Source organism: Protomyctophum bolini, assembly GCF_963924005.1.
Source record: "Protomyctophum bolini genome assembly, chromosome: 9".
In the NCBI taxonomy this organism is placed as follows: Eukaryota; Metazoa; Chordata; class Actinopteri; order Myctophiformes; family Myctophidae; genus Protomyctophum; species Protomyctophum bolini.
The window spans coordinates 34,768,014-34,783,473 of NC_137870.1; the positions used below are offsets into that span (position 1 = coordinate 34,768,014).

The 15,460-nt window shown below is 43.5% G+C and overlaps 1 protein-coding gene across 1 annotated transcript in view; it reads left to right on the plus strand.

Annotated features, from left to right (window-relative positions):
* Nucleotides 1–15,460, plus strand: part of rsrc1 (arginine/serine-rich coiled-coil 1) — a 185,360-nt gene that overhangs the window by 154,517 nt on the left and 15,383 nt on the right. The gene's annotated exons all lie outside the window — the stretch shown is intronic.

Sequence of the window (15,460 nt, forward strand, 5' to 3'; positions counted from 1 at the left end):
GATGCTGCATGTTTCCTCAACAACAACATCGTCCAATGAATGGACGGAAGGGAGTTTATAAAGAGCTTCAACGTGGTTTCATTTAGGGCTGCATACATACGGCTGCCACGGCCATGACATTTTACATGGCCATTCATTGTCCCGTGATTAGCCATGGTAATTGTGTTTTTGTCATTGGACTTTGGAACGCATGTTTAAAAATGTACATTTCTTTTCGTCTTTTAAGGCTTTGAAGTTGCACAGCACATAGAGGACATGCAAAGAGATGACTTACATTTAATGACTTTATACAGTATGAATGTGTGAACGTGTCATGCCACTTTGGCCCATCCCATAATGGGATTATATTGACCAGGCCTTTTCAAGGAATGAGGGAAATGAAAAGGTGTACTTTTGAAATAGTCCTCCAACCATATAAATTCATGATTTGGATCTATCTTATTAAAAAGTCTCTCCCTAATGTAGAATGGACAGTAAAAAACTATTCATTTTCAATTCCCTTTAGATCACACAGACTACATAATCTATCCTCCTCAACCGGGCCTATACATATCTACCTGTCTCAATATGCCAGCTCTAATTTGGGCACATAGGGTTTCTTTTTTGACAGATAAGTACATAGTTTTCTGTATCATAGACATGTTTTATCTCACAGTATGTGCGGAGCTTTGGTTTACACCATGTATCCAGTGCCCATCTATGCTTTACATTTTGAAAAATAATTTATGTTATTACCTTAACTTGTTCTTGGTTATGAATGATAATGGTCTTCATAACCCGCTCTCGAAAGAATATCATACAAGTCCGTAGCCCCATGCACCCTTGATCAAAATATCCCACTCAAGAATCTTTCTTACAATTCTATTAGGGTTCAAGCCCAGTATTCTGTTCCACAGACGTACCATGTGCACACTCCACTCCACCGTACCTCATTGCGTTCCCACCCCGTATGTCCCAGGATAGCCAGGGTTGGCGTGAATTTCTGTACCCCCAGGAAGTATCGCATTGCTCTATTATGCACGCTCTCACTTTTAGGGTATTACTTATCAGTTAATGAACTAAGTAACTTAATTCATCACACTGTCAGCGATGTATTTGCCTTTTTCTAACCCACAGAACATTTCACTCCATCACTATACAAACACCAAACATCCCACAAGAAAGACGAGAGCTTCCACCCTCATCTGGAAAATAAAAGTGTGTTTTCATCACAAATGCTGCCTGGAAACAGAAACTAGAGAAAATATTTTTTTTTTTGTAAATAGGCTATACTATAACATTAGATCCGGTTGAATTTGTTTCAAATTTGTTTTTGAAAACAACACACATGATGAACGATGGATTGAAATGACGAATATTTTTGCCAATGGCAGGCGATGAATTAAAAAAACAACAACTTAGTAATGGAAATACCTGTGAGCGACGCGTTGTGAGCTTGTAGATCTGCTATTTCCACTGTGTGAAAATATTATCATTTTTCAACATGGAAACGATTATAACAATTATGCAATATGATTATCTGAAATCCTTGCGTTTACATAATAACTGTGACCCAGCCTAGTGCTGCAACAGTTCACCAATCGATTTGATTGGTAATTTGATATAATAGTTTTATGTATTTCTGTGTGTTCAGAGTGATATTGTCATTGGATCTCGGATCGGGCTGAAACTATGCCCAAATTTGGAGTGATATGTCGTAGCCAATGAAGAATGTAATTAGGTGTTTTAAGTGATTTAATGACATCGGTCGTCCCAAATGTGGAGTAATACAGATGGATGACATTTGGGTGACGATAACTCTTCTATAGGCGCCTCGCCCTTTAGGTGTCACGCCATAAAACTATAAAGCATCTCAATCCAAGGCAACACCATCACCGCTTTATTCATGCCACACTGCCAGCCTGAACATCTGCTGTTTCTGAACACGTTTGGGAACACTCTCATAAATGTCTGGAAAATGTTGCATTATATTTTTAACATAAATCTTCCCTTCTGGGGCGTCCCTGGCACAAAACGCAGGCCAATTAGATACCATTTTGGGGGTCCTTGACATGAAAAGGTTTGAGAACTCAGTGTTCTAAAATATCGGCCGACAAAACTGTGTTGATATACAGTAGCTCTGATCAGTGGTGGAAAGTAAGTACCGGTACATGACACTTTCATGACAAGTACGTACTTTTACTTTACTGAAGTATTTCACATTTTAGTAGTTAGTTTGTAGTTTCTGAACATTAATACATTCAAAATGTGGCACCTGGAGCCATAACTACTGTGGCTTTAAACGGACAACATCAAAGTGCTTGACTTAAACAACTCTTTGCCCTGTCGCAAAAACATTAGAGTAACTAAAATGAATTGGGCAGCCAACTAGTGCACGGTTCTTGCTCAAATTTATAAAATGAGGTCACATTAGGTGCTTGAATCTAGATCTCAATCTTTTTCTTCGATTAATTGTGCAGCCTCATAGCCAGCCACTATAGCCAGGGCTAGGACACCTCTCGTCTACTGCACTCCAGCATACAGAGGACGACTTGTGCTCTTGAAGACCTCACGACTCAGCCTGTGAAAGCTTCACGTTTTAATGGGATTCTGTGATGCTGCACAGACGCGGGACGTCCACTAACACTCATACTGGACGCACACACACATGGAGAGAGAGAGAGAGAGGCTCACAGCTGGGTTTAGTTAGCTGTGTGTGTGTGTGGGGGGGGGGGGGGGGGGGTAATGCCATGCAGTCCAGTCCTCTGGAAGTGACGGGTCCGAGGCAGCGGTCACATTGTGGTATAGATCCCCGTCCAAATGGTACCTTAACTAAATCCATTTGACTCATTCCCCTCTTAACAATTTACAAGTTAGGCATTTAGCAGAATACCTTATCGAACAAAGAATTCAACTAAGAATGTCTGCACTTGAAGACAGCTCGTGTGTGTGTAACCAGATACCATGTAATGCATACACACACTGGTCACTGCATCATTCATGGGTTATGTCTAGGCCATCATGGCACATTTTGTCCAAAGCCACCGTATATTGGATGTACTTAACACATTTTGTACATAACACGTCCTGAAACGTCATAAGGATTGGAACCGAGAGGTGCCTTAGACGTCTGTGGACGTCCTAGCGACGTCCAAACGACGCGGGGCGAGATAATAATATTCAGAATAATTACTTCTTTTTTTTTTGGCATTTCGCTTTTCGCTTGCCGTATGCTAACGCTCTGTGAAACTATTAGCTTGTCATTGACTCCCATGTTAGCGCGGCGGAAAGAATGACTCGTATCTCCTCATCCAGGGCGCTCTCCGTGGTGATGAATGGATCGATATGCTGGCGCTGCGTTTCTGCTCCTCATCCGTCTCTCCCGCAAAATATGAACTCTTTTTGTAGCGTATATAAATATATTAAGATGATCGGAGATTGTGATGGCACTTTGTCAGTCAACTTTTTTAAGAAAGTATTTCCGGTTCATGGCTTTCAAAATGGAAGCGATCACTACTCTGGCGATTACTCCGGCGCAAGCAACGCCTTTATTTTGATGCAGTTCCGGTACTAAATGTGTTAATAACACATATGTATGCCATATTACACGTTCACAAATTGTACATACATACATACATACAGTACATACATACATACATACATACATACATACATACATACATACATACATATATACATACATAGGTATGCGGTCTAGTCTAACTTGGACTCAGGGGGGTGGACGCCTCTGCCTTGCATAGTCCCCAGTGAATAGGCATGTTGCCCTTCACTGGTAACCCTATTGTGGTATTCTTTTAAATATATGAAGGTATTGTGGGTTGGGATTTTACCAAAAAGCCCCCCTTTTAAATACATACATACATACATCCCAGAAGTTGAAGCAGTTTTTAAGGACCCACTTTTAGGCCAGTGCAACAGAGCATGCTTTTGCCTTTTTTTAAACCCTACCCATTTTAACCAAATACATACATACATACATACATACATACATACATACATACAACTACTGTTCTATGTATCGTATTTGCGGGGTCATTTGTTGATTTTGGGAGGAATGTGGTGTCGAGGCGGACACATTTGGACCTATTATAATAGATAACTGCATGTGTGTGTGTGTGTGTGTATGTGTGTGTGTGTGTGTGTGTGTGGGGGGGGGGGGGGTCTCAGGGGAACACTGTGATGCTCTGGCATCATTAGACTAGCTTAGCCACCTGCTGTGTCATTGGTACACGCACGCACACACACATGCACGCCACGCACACAAGCACGTGCTAACTCCCCCAGGGACCCAGCCAGGACATCTGGCCCAGCCTGTCACACTGTCTCTCATTTTGTGTGACCTGTTGACCCCGGCCCGGGGAGCCCAAACACACATCAGCATGAACGGCAGCAGCGCGCCTTGTCACCGTGTCACTGTCACAACATCTGACAACCACACACACACACACACACACACACACACACACACTGAGATGGGATGTATGATTGTCCCTGTTATGTTTTCACATCACTGTCCAGTGGCGTGCACAGATAGACTCTAGGTGGCGCTACAGCACCTGTCCTTTTGCCCTCTGGACAGCAATGTGCCCTTTAGAAAGTTTGTTTTCATGTACAGTTTGTTAATTTTGTTTTTGTTTTGTACACAGTGTACAGTATCCTTGATTAAAAGCTTCTAATATATATAATTTATGCCCCAAAATCTATGAATCTCACACTATTAAGGCAACCGGCGGTTCCACGTGCCGCACAAGGTGCCCTTTTTTCATTTAGAGGAGCACCTGCCCCTCCAAATGTCTGTGCACGCCACTGTCGCTGGCAGACAGAAATTGTATACAATTTCAAACTGTCTAAGATGTCTATTGTCAAAACAAATGCCCTATTTTATACTTCATCGTATGACAAGAGTAGAGAAAGAAGCTGATCTACAAGCCGACAACGTGTTAAAAGTATCCCTTGTATTCCTTAAAAGATTGTAGTCTATGACTAACATTTGTAATTGAAAACACCAACAATATGTTTATTTTATTTTAGAAATAGTCCGTTTTTCACTCCCGTCACGTTGTCATATGCCCATGTGTGGTCCAGCCCTATGGAATGCAAAAAGAAAAAGGAATACTTGCTAATGTTATGTTGAGCATCAAAGGAATACTATAATCACACCCGTGTGACCCGAGTGGTGCTACTCCCCTCTCCCCCCCTCCTCTCTCTCTCTCTCTCTCTCTCTCTCTCTCTCTCTCTCTCTCATATTAGCAAGCACTGTCTCTCTCTCTCTGTTTCTGCATGGCACAACAGCGCCCCTACTGGTACTCATACTGGTGCTCATACATAGATGAACACATACATGTGAACACATAGGTGTACACAGACATTGCTGGTTGTAGGAGTGGTTGCACCACTCAAAAAGGGGGCGCTAGCCCCTCCTAACCAGCTTTTGGTGTCTGTCCACAAACTTTGTCCTACCCAATCATTGGATTCCCAATGAATGGAGGATTTTCCGTCATGCAAATTGACAGTGTCTATTTTACGTCATGATGATGTACGACGATAAGAGCCTCACTTCACACGGGTGTTATTTATTTTCATAACCTGAATAGTAACCTTTTTTTGGCCACCTGTCACTGACGGCATGCCTCTTAACCACTTAAAATTTGCATGGTGGAGTCCCTCAGGGCTCTACCCTAGTATTGTGGGGAAATCTTATGCTGAAAATAGGATTTTGTGGTTTAAGTGGTTAATTTCTCTTTGTCTCTACTCCGTTCCTCTTGTTCCGTTCCTCATCTCCTTCCCTCTCTCTCCCTCTATCTCTCTGTCTCTCCCTCTATCTCTCTGTCACTCCCTCCCTCTCTCTCTCTCCCCCTCTATCTCTCTGTCACTCCCTCCCTCTCTCTCTCTCTCTCCCCCCCTCTATATCCCTCTCTGTCTCTGTTTCCCTCTCCAACCTGCCTCTATAATTGAGCTCTCATTTGTCAATGCTCTGAGCCTTTGGGGGTATTAGTTATGCAAATATTGACGTGCAGCTTTGGCCTGCTAGCTATCAATTGGAATCAGCTAATCGATGCGCCTAATAGCTTCTCATTAGCTACTTGATGCATTCGCAGGGCTATAGCATCAGTAGCATGGAGAGCCGTCGGCGACTCCTCCTAACTAAAAGTGTTACCTGACCCGGGTCCACACCTGACTTATGGAATGACTCTCTTCTCCTAGCGTCTCTGATGTGTCCTGGCCCGATGGAACAAGTAAAAACTACTTTATTAGTGGGAAACAAATCTAAGACTAAGGAATGGGATAAAGTCCTAAAGTCGTCTCTTCGGTGCTACTGAAAATTTCTGACGAGCCGAAATCATTTCGGCACTACAGCGCCGAAACAGCGGTAAAATAGGAGTATGAATCGGCCCTAAGGGTCCAGTGTCTTGCTCAAGAACACTTAGGCCCTACCCTAAGGGGTTCAGTGTCTTGCTCAAGGACACTTAGGCCCTACCCATAAGCCAAATTCCAATACCCAAAATCTCGGCCACTCGCTCACTCACACTCGCTCACTCCAGCATGGAGGTGTTACGGTGAAATTGGTGACCTGCTGAAATATGTGACAATCATCTAGAGTCTAGACAATCGCATAACATCAGTGTCCAAATGTAAATCGTTGCAGTTTGTTCATTAGCAGAGTTCAATCTAGCGGTATTCAGGCCACGTATTTAAAGACCTCCATGTAAGTTGTGTGAAGTCCACAAGATGGTAACATATTTCGGCAGCTCACCAATTTCACCATAATTTGCCATGCTGGAGTGACCGAGTGGAAGTGAGCGAGTGGCAGAGATTTTGGGTATTGGAATTTGGCTTAAGGGTTCAGTGTCTTGCTCAAGGACACTCAGCTTTTGAGGCAGGAGGAGCCAGGGAATTGAACCTCGAACCGCTCTACTTCCTGAGCCACTGACTCGCATCAGGTGCAAACCTCACACAACCAAAACTGTTATTAGGTTTAAATTTTAAAAATGTAATTAAATATAAGATCTAAAAGCTTGCGGATCTGCTACTGTTGATTGTGACGGTGTAGTGTGATTAAGTAGGGGGCGTTCATTTACGACAAAACACAAAAAGTAAAAATATGGAGATGAGAGGTTACTATCAACAATATAATTAATATAACTCAGTGAAATCTGAAGAACTAGCTGTATGTATAGGGATCGCTATAGGACAGAATTAACCTGGCATATTATGCCTCATCTACACAATGCCATATATCCTGGCGGAGTTCCACAGAAGGGTTAGCCAACGAGTCTCTTTTTTTGTTTTGTTGCAATTTAAAAGTCTGTATTTTTTTTGCCCATTTTGTTTATCACGTACATACAAAAAAATAACGACATCCTGCTGAGATTCGCCCGAGTGCCAATAATGAAACCTCATTACTGGGGTATTTTAATAGCTAACCTATTGTTGCTGCTTGCTTCTCCTCCCGTTGTGCTTGCTTAGTTAGCCCCGCTTGTTCCCAGGCAGCGGTCGTTAGAACAGCTTGTTGTCGTTGGGCCTGATGAGAGTCAGGTGATGCATACACACTTTGAAGCTGATGAGAAGAAGAGGGGCCTCTAGACCGGAGTGCCCCCCCCCCCTCCTCCTCTCCTGCGCTGCCCCTAGCATTCAGCCCTGCTCCGCGCAGCAATGCATCTGTTTGATGCCGAAGCTCTGCGCGTGTGTGTGCGTGTGTGTGTGTGTGTGTGTGTGTGTGTGTGTGTGTTTGTGTGCGTGTGTGTGCGTGTGTGTGCGTGTGTGTGTGTGTGTGTGTGTTCACCCAACTCACCTAACTCAGGCTGTGTGGGTGTGGGGGGTGTTATGTAAACAAGAGCATCCAGCCTACAGGTAAAGCCGGATTTATACTTTAGTTTGTGTGCCGGGCGCCTCGCGTACCGGAAATTACCGATCTACAAGCTCACAAGAGCTCAAGTGAGCTCGAGAGGTTGAGCTTGCAGATCGGCAATTTCCGAGCACGGCAAAACCAAGCCCATCTGGAGGCCTCGCGGGCCACAGGAGACCAGGTGATATGGAGGAGAGATAGCGAGGTGGTTCACCGGTCTTACAGCGGCTTGGCGTTCCCACCTCACCACAGCTGGTAGCTACATGTTCGCTAATGAAGGGCTATAGCTGCAAAACCACTAAAGGAGATGGTAAGCAAAGTCAGTGGGAGGATGTGGGTGGGTAGCAGACGGAGTCGATGGATCGGTGGTTCTCAAAGTGAGGTCCGGGGACCTCCCCGGGGTCCTTAAATGGGTTCCAGGTGGGTCCCCAGCAAAATGACAAACGGTTTAATCTCTTTTAAACCCCATTTTTGAAACAAACAATTTTAACAACACCAATCTTATTTTCTCGGGGTCACAGGGTTATTCGCAGATAATAGGGTTCCCGTCAACTTCCGTGGCCGAAATACCTCTGGGTTTTGGTCGGGTGTAGCTTGACAGGAAAATGGTTGAGAAGAACTGGCGTGGAAGGCTGGATGGCACTGGCAGGCGGGGGGGGGGGAGGCTGTTGTCCTCGGCAGGGGCACTGGTTGGTTGGTTGGTTGGTGTGCCTGGCTGGATGGCACTGGCAGGGGGGTTGGTTGGTGTGCCTGGCTGGATGGCACTAGCAGGGGGGTTGTTGGCCCCTGGTGTAGAGAGAGCGAGAGGGAGGGCGGCGGGGAGGGGGGGGGGGGTGGCGGGGGCAGCAGAGATAAATCATTAGAGAGCAGGTTATTGGAAATGCAGGGAGATAAAAGAGTGAAGAAGCCAGTAATTGCCTTAAAGATCAGACTACAAAGCATTACTTTGGATTTTACAAGGCCAGCCGGCAACAAAAGAGCAGTAATTTATGAGCCCGGCGTAAAAGAATAGCATAATTGCATTAAAAATTAATGCTAATGAGGGCTAAAATGGGGAAGGTGGTTATTATGAAAGTTTGTATTCATCTTCCCCGGCTTGAATGATGGCTAGTGGCTTGATTAATGGCTTAATTTCTATCAATTAGCAGGCAAAAAAACCTCCACTGAGACGAGCCTAAATTGAGCATTGAATTACACGTCCTTACTGCGGGGTGTGTGTGTGTGCGTGTGTGTGTGTGTGTGTGTGTGTGTGTGTGTGTGTGTGCAATCTGAGAACCCATCGTCGAAACATAAAGGATAAACAGCACCCTCTTTTCCTTTGAATTTGTCTGTCTTGAGAGACTATAGTCACTAGTGTGAGAGAGTAAAATTGTGGGCGCATTTTTGGAAAAGAGAGTTGTTTAAGTCATACGTGTGCTTCTGTGTGTTCTTTATGGAAGCTAGACTACGTGCTTTTGTTTATCACAGAACAATGCATAATGCAGTGCATTGTCTTATTGTCTATCAATAGTGTCCGATGGATGGATGAATGAATGGCAGCAGTCATAACAACAAGTTCCAGTTAAGAAATAAGACCATTTGGAAGTTCCAACAAAGAAGAATATATTTTTTATAATTAAATTTGAGAAGCTTTAAACAATAAATACGTCGTGGCATTTAATGACAATGGAAGTGATGCTTTTCCTCTGACCTGCAGACTCCCAACTATATGTTGAGAACTTGGAACATCCTTCAAAGTATCTTCAAATTGCTCCCGCCCACCATAAATACAGCAGCGCCATTTGTCCTTTTCCCTTTGCCGTGTAAGTCTTGCTCATTTTTTTTTAATATACATTCATTAAATACCTTTTAGCCTGCCTGTTTGCCACATAATTCCAAAACACTGTCATAAATTTGCCATAATTTGTGAGCGACCTCAATTCACCGATAGTTCGTTATTTCTCCCCTTTATTTATTTCCGTTCCGCACACACACAACGACGAGGAGGACGAGCGCTGTGGTAATTTAGCTGGCGGGGTAGTGCACTCAATTACTGGAATTAATCAGCAGCAGCAATATATTCAGCTGCCGTCCCTGATTGACAAACTGTGGACCAAAGTCAAGTTTACAAAGGCAATGGCACTCACACACTATATAGAGCCCCTGAGCAGAGACATGAGTTATTCAACAGCACCCTCTTCTGGCGAGGAGCCGGCGCTGTTGCGAGCAGTGCTCCTCTTACAGAGCAGTGTTTCAGGGGCACCAGACCTGAGGACCATTCTACAAATGTCTTCTAAATCTTGACGGTTAAAAAAAAAAAAAACATGCTTCTATGTCAGTCGTTCTCAAACATGTTTATATCAAGGACCCCCACAAATATATGTAATTGCCCGCCGAGCCCCATCTGAAAATATGTTGTTCCAGGGACCCTCCAGAAGCAAAGACATGAGTTAAAAACATTGGCTCTGAAAGAATATATTCAAACATTTTGGGCTTGGAGATCTGCTATTTTTCAACAGCTAAAGTACAGCATCATTTTTAAAACACCAAAAGGGGTTCCCGCCCCCCAAATGGGTTAAAAAGTAGTCAATACAGCAATACAATCATTTTAATCACGCACTTTATTCATTTATAATGTTGGCTATTCAAAAACAGCAGCTATGTAGCAAGCAAGCTTGTACATCTGCATGAATTATGAATCATGTTGAATTATCTTAACGTAAATCTCCTCTTATGGGGGTCGCTGGCAGATGTGTGGGGGGCGGACAAATACAGGGCGTTGGCACAAAACAACGTTTAAGAACTACTGGCTTTAAAGGACCCTCCACAGTCCACCATACCTCCATAGCCATGTGGTTCATTCACTACTGTTGACCCTCCACAGTCCACCATAGCTACTGTATGTGGTTCATTCACTACTGTTGTGCTAATAGCTGTGGTGTGGACTCTGCCATCCACTTGATTGATTGATGTGGTTGATGTTTATTAAAAAAAATAAACTGCCATATAAACTCTAATTTAATTTCCATTGAAAGTCCTTGAGTTTAAAGACGTTATATGTCCAGTGACAGCAGAAATAGTGATTGGTGTCTACGGCCCTTTAACTCATTTTGGGGCGGGAACCCCTTTTGGTATTTGCATTATGTCATGCTTTAGCTATTGAAAAATAGCAGCTTGTAGGTCTGCTATTTAGAATCTGATCTCAGGTCAAAATGGGCTAACCTGATTTGTGCGTAGTCGTGCACGGGTTGTCGTTCACCAAACACAGAGCAGATCTACAGCAAGCTCACAAGTACTGTAAGTATACTGTAAGTCAGGCTTTAGGAAAGGTGCTTTCTATTGGTTCTTCTGATCTCTCTCTCTCTCTCTCTCTCTCTCTCTCTCTCCTGGCCCTAATCAATGAGGTGGACAAACAGGTGTTTAATAGAGAACAGTGGCCTATCGATTCTCATCTGTTGTCATTTTATTAAGGACAAGTTGCTTTCATGTCTGTCTGTCCTTTTTTTTTGTTATGTCAAAATTCAAATGTAATTTGTCTGTGACAGGTGGGTAATTATACCTCCTATATGTTACTTTTCAGCATTCCCATAAAATATAAAAAATAGCAGATCCACATGCTCAAAATGTTGGAGCTTGTAGACCTTCTACTTTTGATACTTCAGTGCGACGCTGTAGTGTGATCAAGTAATACGTACATTTACGAGAAAAAAACACACAAAGTGGCATGCAGAGATGAGAGGTTTCTGCCCGACAGCAAGTTAATCATTTTGTGCTCTTTAGTCTTCCTCTTGCTCACACACACACATGCGCGCGCGCACACACACACACACACACACACACACACACACACACACACACATGCCCGCGCACACACATGCACGTCGCACGCACACACACACACACACACACACACACACACACACAAGGTCGCGACCAAGTGTGTAAATGCATAGATAGGACACAAGTTATGGTATAATTTCACATATATTCCTCCGTCGACCACTCAGCGACTCTGTTACATGCGCACGCATGCACGGCATTGCACGCACACACACACACACACACACACACACACACACACACGTCTCACACACACACACACAGACACACAGACACACAAAAGCATTCATCATCCATTAACATGATCTACAGATATAAAGAGAGTGGCATATTATTGATTGATTTGGATATACCATTTCCTGGAAACTGGTAATGGTTGTTGTGCTTTTCAACTTCAAGAGAGGACAGCTGCTCCGAGAGATGGAAATAACTTCAGATGAAGCATGGCTCCTGATGCGCATTGAATTGTGCATCTATTTTTGTTTCTTTCATCTCTCTCTCTCTCTCTCTCTCCGTGTCTCAGTGTCTCTCGCTCCCTGCCTCCCTCCCTGTCCTCCCATCACTGACAGAAATGCTCCTAATGCGGTGACAATTGAGTTGCCCCGTTAAATTAATTTGCCAGATAATGTGTCAATATTAAATATCAACTTTGACCTCTCCGGGCCGGCGGAGAAGGCTCGCCCAGCGAGCGGTATTGATTTTTGTCTGCCTGTACGCTCGCCAGGCCCTCTCTCAAAGTCCATTATTTTTGATTTTCCCATGAAATACATATCTTTCCCCGCTGACATCTGACAAACAGCATATGGAAGTCATTTTATCTACCAATAATGTGTTTGTCAAAAAGTCTGAGGCCTTAATGGATTCCTGCGGCGCACACGGACAGCCCAGCTTACAGACACAGAGAGAGCTGCCAGGGAGAGAGAGGTGTGTGTGTGTGTGTGTGTGTGTGTGTGTGTGTGTGTGTGTGTGTGTGTGTGTGTGTGTGTGTGTGTGTGTGTGTGTGTGTGTGTGTGTGTGTGTGTGTGTGTGTGTGTGTGTGTGTGTGTGTGTGTGTGTGTGTGTGTGTGTGTGTGTGTGTGTGTGTGTGTGCGCGCGGAGGAGGGTGGGGCGGTGTACACAACATAAACAGAAGAGAAGAACAAGTGATAAATCATTGAATCGTTTTTAAAACTGTAGCGTGGATTCTTGCATTGTTGACCCGTCGACGGTTAAGTCAACGACCGTCGCGTGGCTTTCGTTTTGGCTCGTTACCACTGATGACCAACAGATGGAAGATATTTGGGTAATTAATTTGTAGAGTCCTGGAGACCACCGATTACTGATGTTTTGACTACTAATAATAAGACAAATGTATGTTTTAATCAATTTGGAAAAAACTTTAAATTTACATACAAACAAATAGGAAAATAGGATTTACAATACAAGCAAACTAGTACATATACAATTCACAAACAAACGGAACTTTATTTTATTCCATTATTTATTTCATATTCGCATTGTGAGCATGTCGATTTGTATCTTTGAAACGGTTTGCTCAAGATCGGGACACATCAGCTTGCATAATCGCCAATACTGACGTAAAATATATTATTATTATTATTAAGGCGAGATATCGACAATGTTGAGCAGAAACCAGTTTTTAACATTTATTTTTCTTTATTAAATCAATGCTGTTGAACACCCTTGTGTGTGTGTTTGACCAACGTTGAACCAATGAAAAGTATTACAAAGTGCTTCTGACTAAACCCCCCAACTCTGGATCCTCAAACTGTCGTTCAAACCAAATAACTCCAACTTGTTTTCCCGTTCGAATCGATGATGGACAAAACAACCACCTCCACATTAATGGGCAAAAACCTCCTAAGTCCACATTTGGCTAAAGCGATGATAATATAAGGTGAAATATATAATAACACATGATGGAATATCTGTGCACTGCACAGACATTTTGAGGGGCAGGTGCTCAGGTGAAAAAAGGGCACCTTGAGCGGCGCATGGAACCGCTGGCTGCCTAAATAGTGTGTGAGATTTATAGAATTTGGGGCAAAAAATAATATATTAGATGCTTTTAATCCAGAATTGATCGATGTCACTATGGGCCACATACTGTACACTGTACAAAACAATACAATGAACAAACTGTACAAAGAACTACATTTAAAACGGGCACTTTGCTGTCTATTTTGCCCTATTTTGCACCACTTGGTGTCTATCTGTGCACAACCCTGACAATGTAATAAAGTCATAATACCAACTGTGTTGAGGCAGTAGTAGATAATATAGCAGAGATATACAGTAGGCTACTGTACTGAATATACCAGATATTAGTGGAAAGCAATTATGTACATTTATATTTTTTAGGTATTTGTACTTGAGTATTTCTAATTTTCTACTCCACTACACCTCAGAGCCAATATTGTACTTTTACTCCATTTACATTTATTTGAACACTTCAGTTACTAGTTACTTTGATTATTATTACAAAACATGCATTAAACACTCCAGCCCTATATGCATTTAGGCCATTTGAACATAGACCATCTACAAGTTGAAAATGCGTCAAAATGGGTCAAGTAAAACGTTTGAGTACCTTTTCCACCGCCGCCTGATATATCGGCCAAGCGTGTCAGCGGGGCTCCGTAGACACGGCTTCGATGCGCGCGCGGCCTGCCCGCCACGCGCCCCGCGAGGTCTTATAGTGATAGCGGTGTGAAGGACAGGCCACAGTCTGTGGGAGGATATTGAAGCCCGGCGCTCGGGAGACGCCGCCGCCGCGTCCATCTAGAAACCCAGTCAAGGTAATGAGTTTATTTGGAGCGTCCTCACGCTCCTCCACAAACTGACAGCCTGTCACGCCACGCCACGGACACATAATCACACTCGTCACTACGTTGTCCAATTCTACAGTAAATAATAAATATAAATCAAAAGCCAAGTTTGCGTGCATTGCGTTAGGACCTGTGTGTGTGTGTGTGTGTGCGTGTGTGTGCGTGTGTGTGTGTGTGTGTGTGTGTGTGTGTGTGTGTGTGTGTGTACTGCGTGTGTGTGTGGCTTTTGCTGCAAAATGTTAACTAAATGAAAACTGGAACAAATATTAATTTATTCATTAAACGCCCCGGTCTATGAAGATGTGTTGTGACAGCTCCTCTGTGGCTGCTAATGGATCAAATTAATTCCAAACTATTAGCTTCCAATTGTAGCATGCTCTTTGTTCGCGAGTGTGAGTGCTGTGTGCATGTATGCTGTTGCATGCTGTGTGTGTGCGTGCGTGTACACGTGCATGATGCACAGCTCGGGAGAACTCGGCATGAGTTTTGTTGTTGTGTCATGACGTGGTGTGCGTGCGCGCGTGCGTGTATATGTATGTGTGTGCGTGCGTGCGTGCGTGCGTGCGTGTATATGTATGTGTGTGCGTGCGTGCGTATGTATGTGTGTGCGTGCGTGCGTTTGAGTGTGCTTGTATTCATGACACAGCCTACATGGGTGGATGACAGACGTGCGCGTCTGTCTGGATTGACAGATAGATTGATGGGAGAGTGCAGGGGAGGATGTGAAGATGGGGAAGAAATGGATGAATATTGACTGATTGGTAGAAAGACTGACAGCCATAGAATAATAGGACTATTCAGACTCTGTTGTTATGGTTTTTTTCCCCCCCTTCCGCTCCAACTTTCTCAGACACATATATTCTGTTGCCCTCCTACGCTTTGCAGAGATGTTCTCCGGCGTCCTCTTCTCCAGATCACTTATTATCTGATCTACAGAATTCTTAATGTGTTTATATCCAGATGTAAT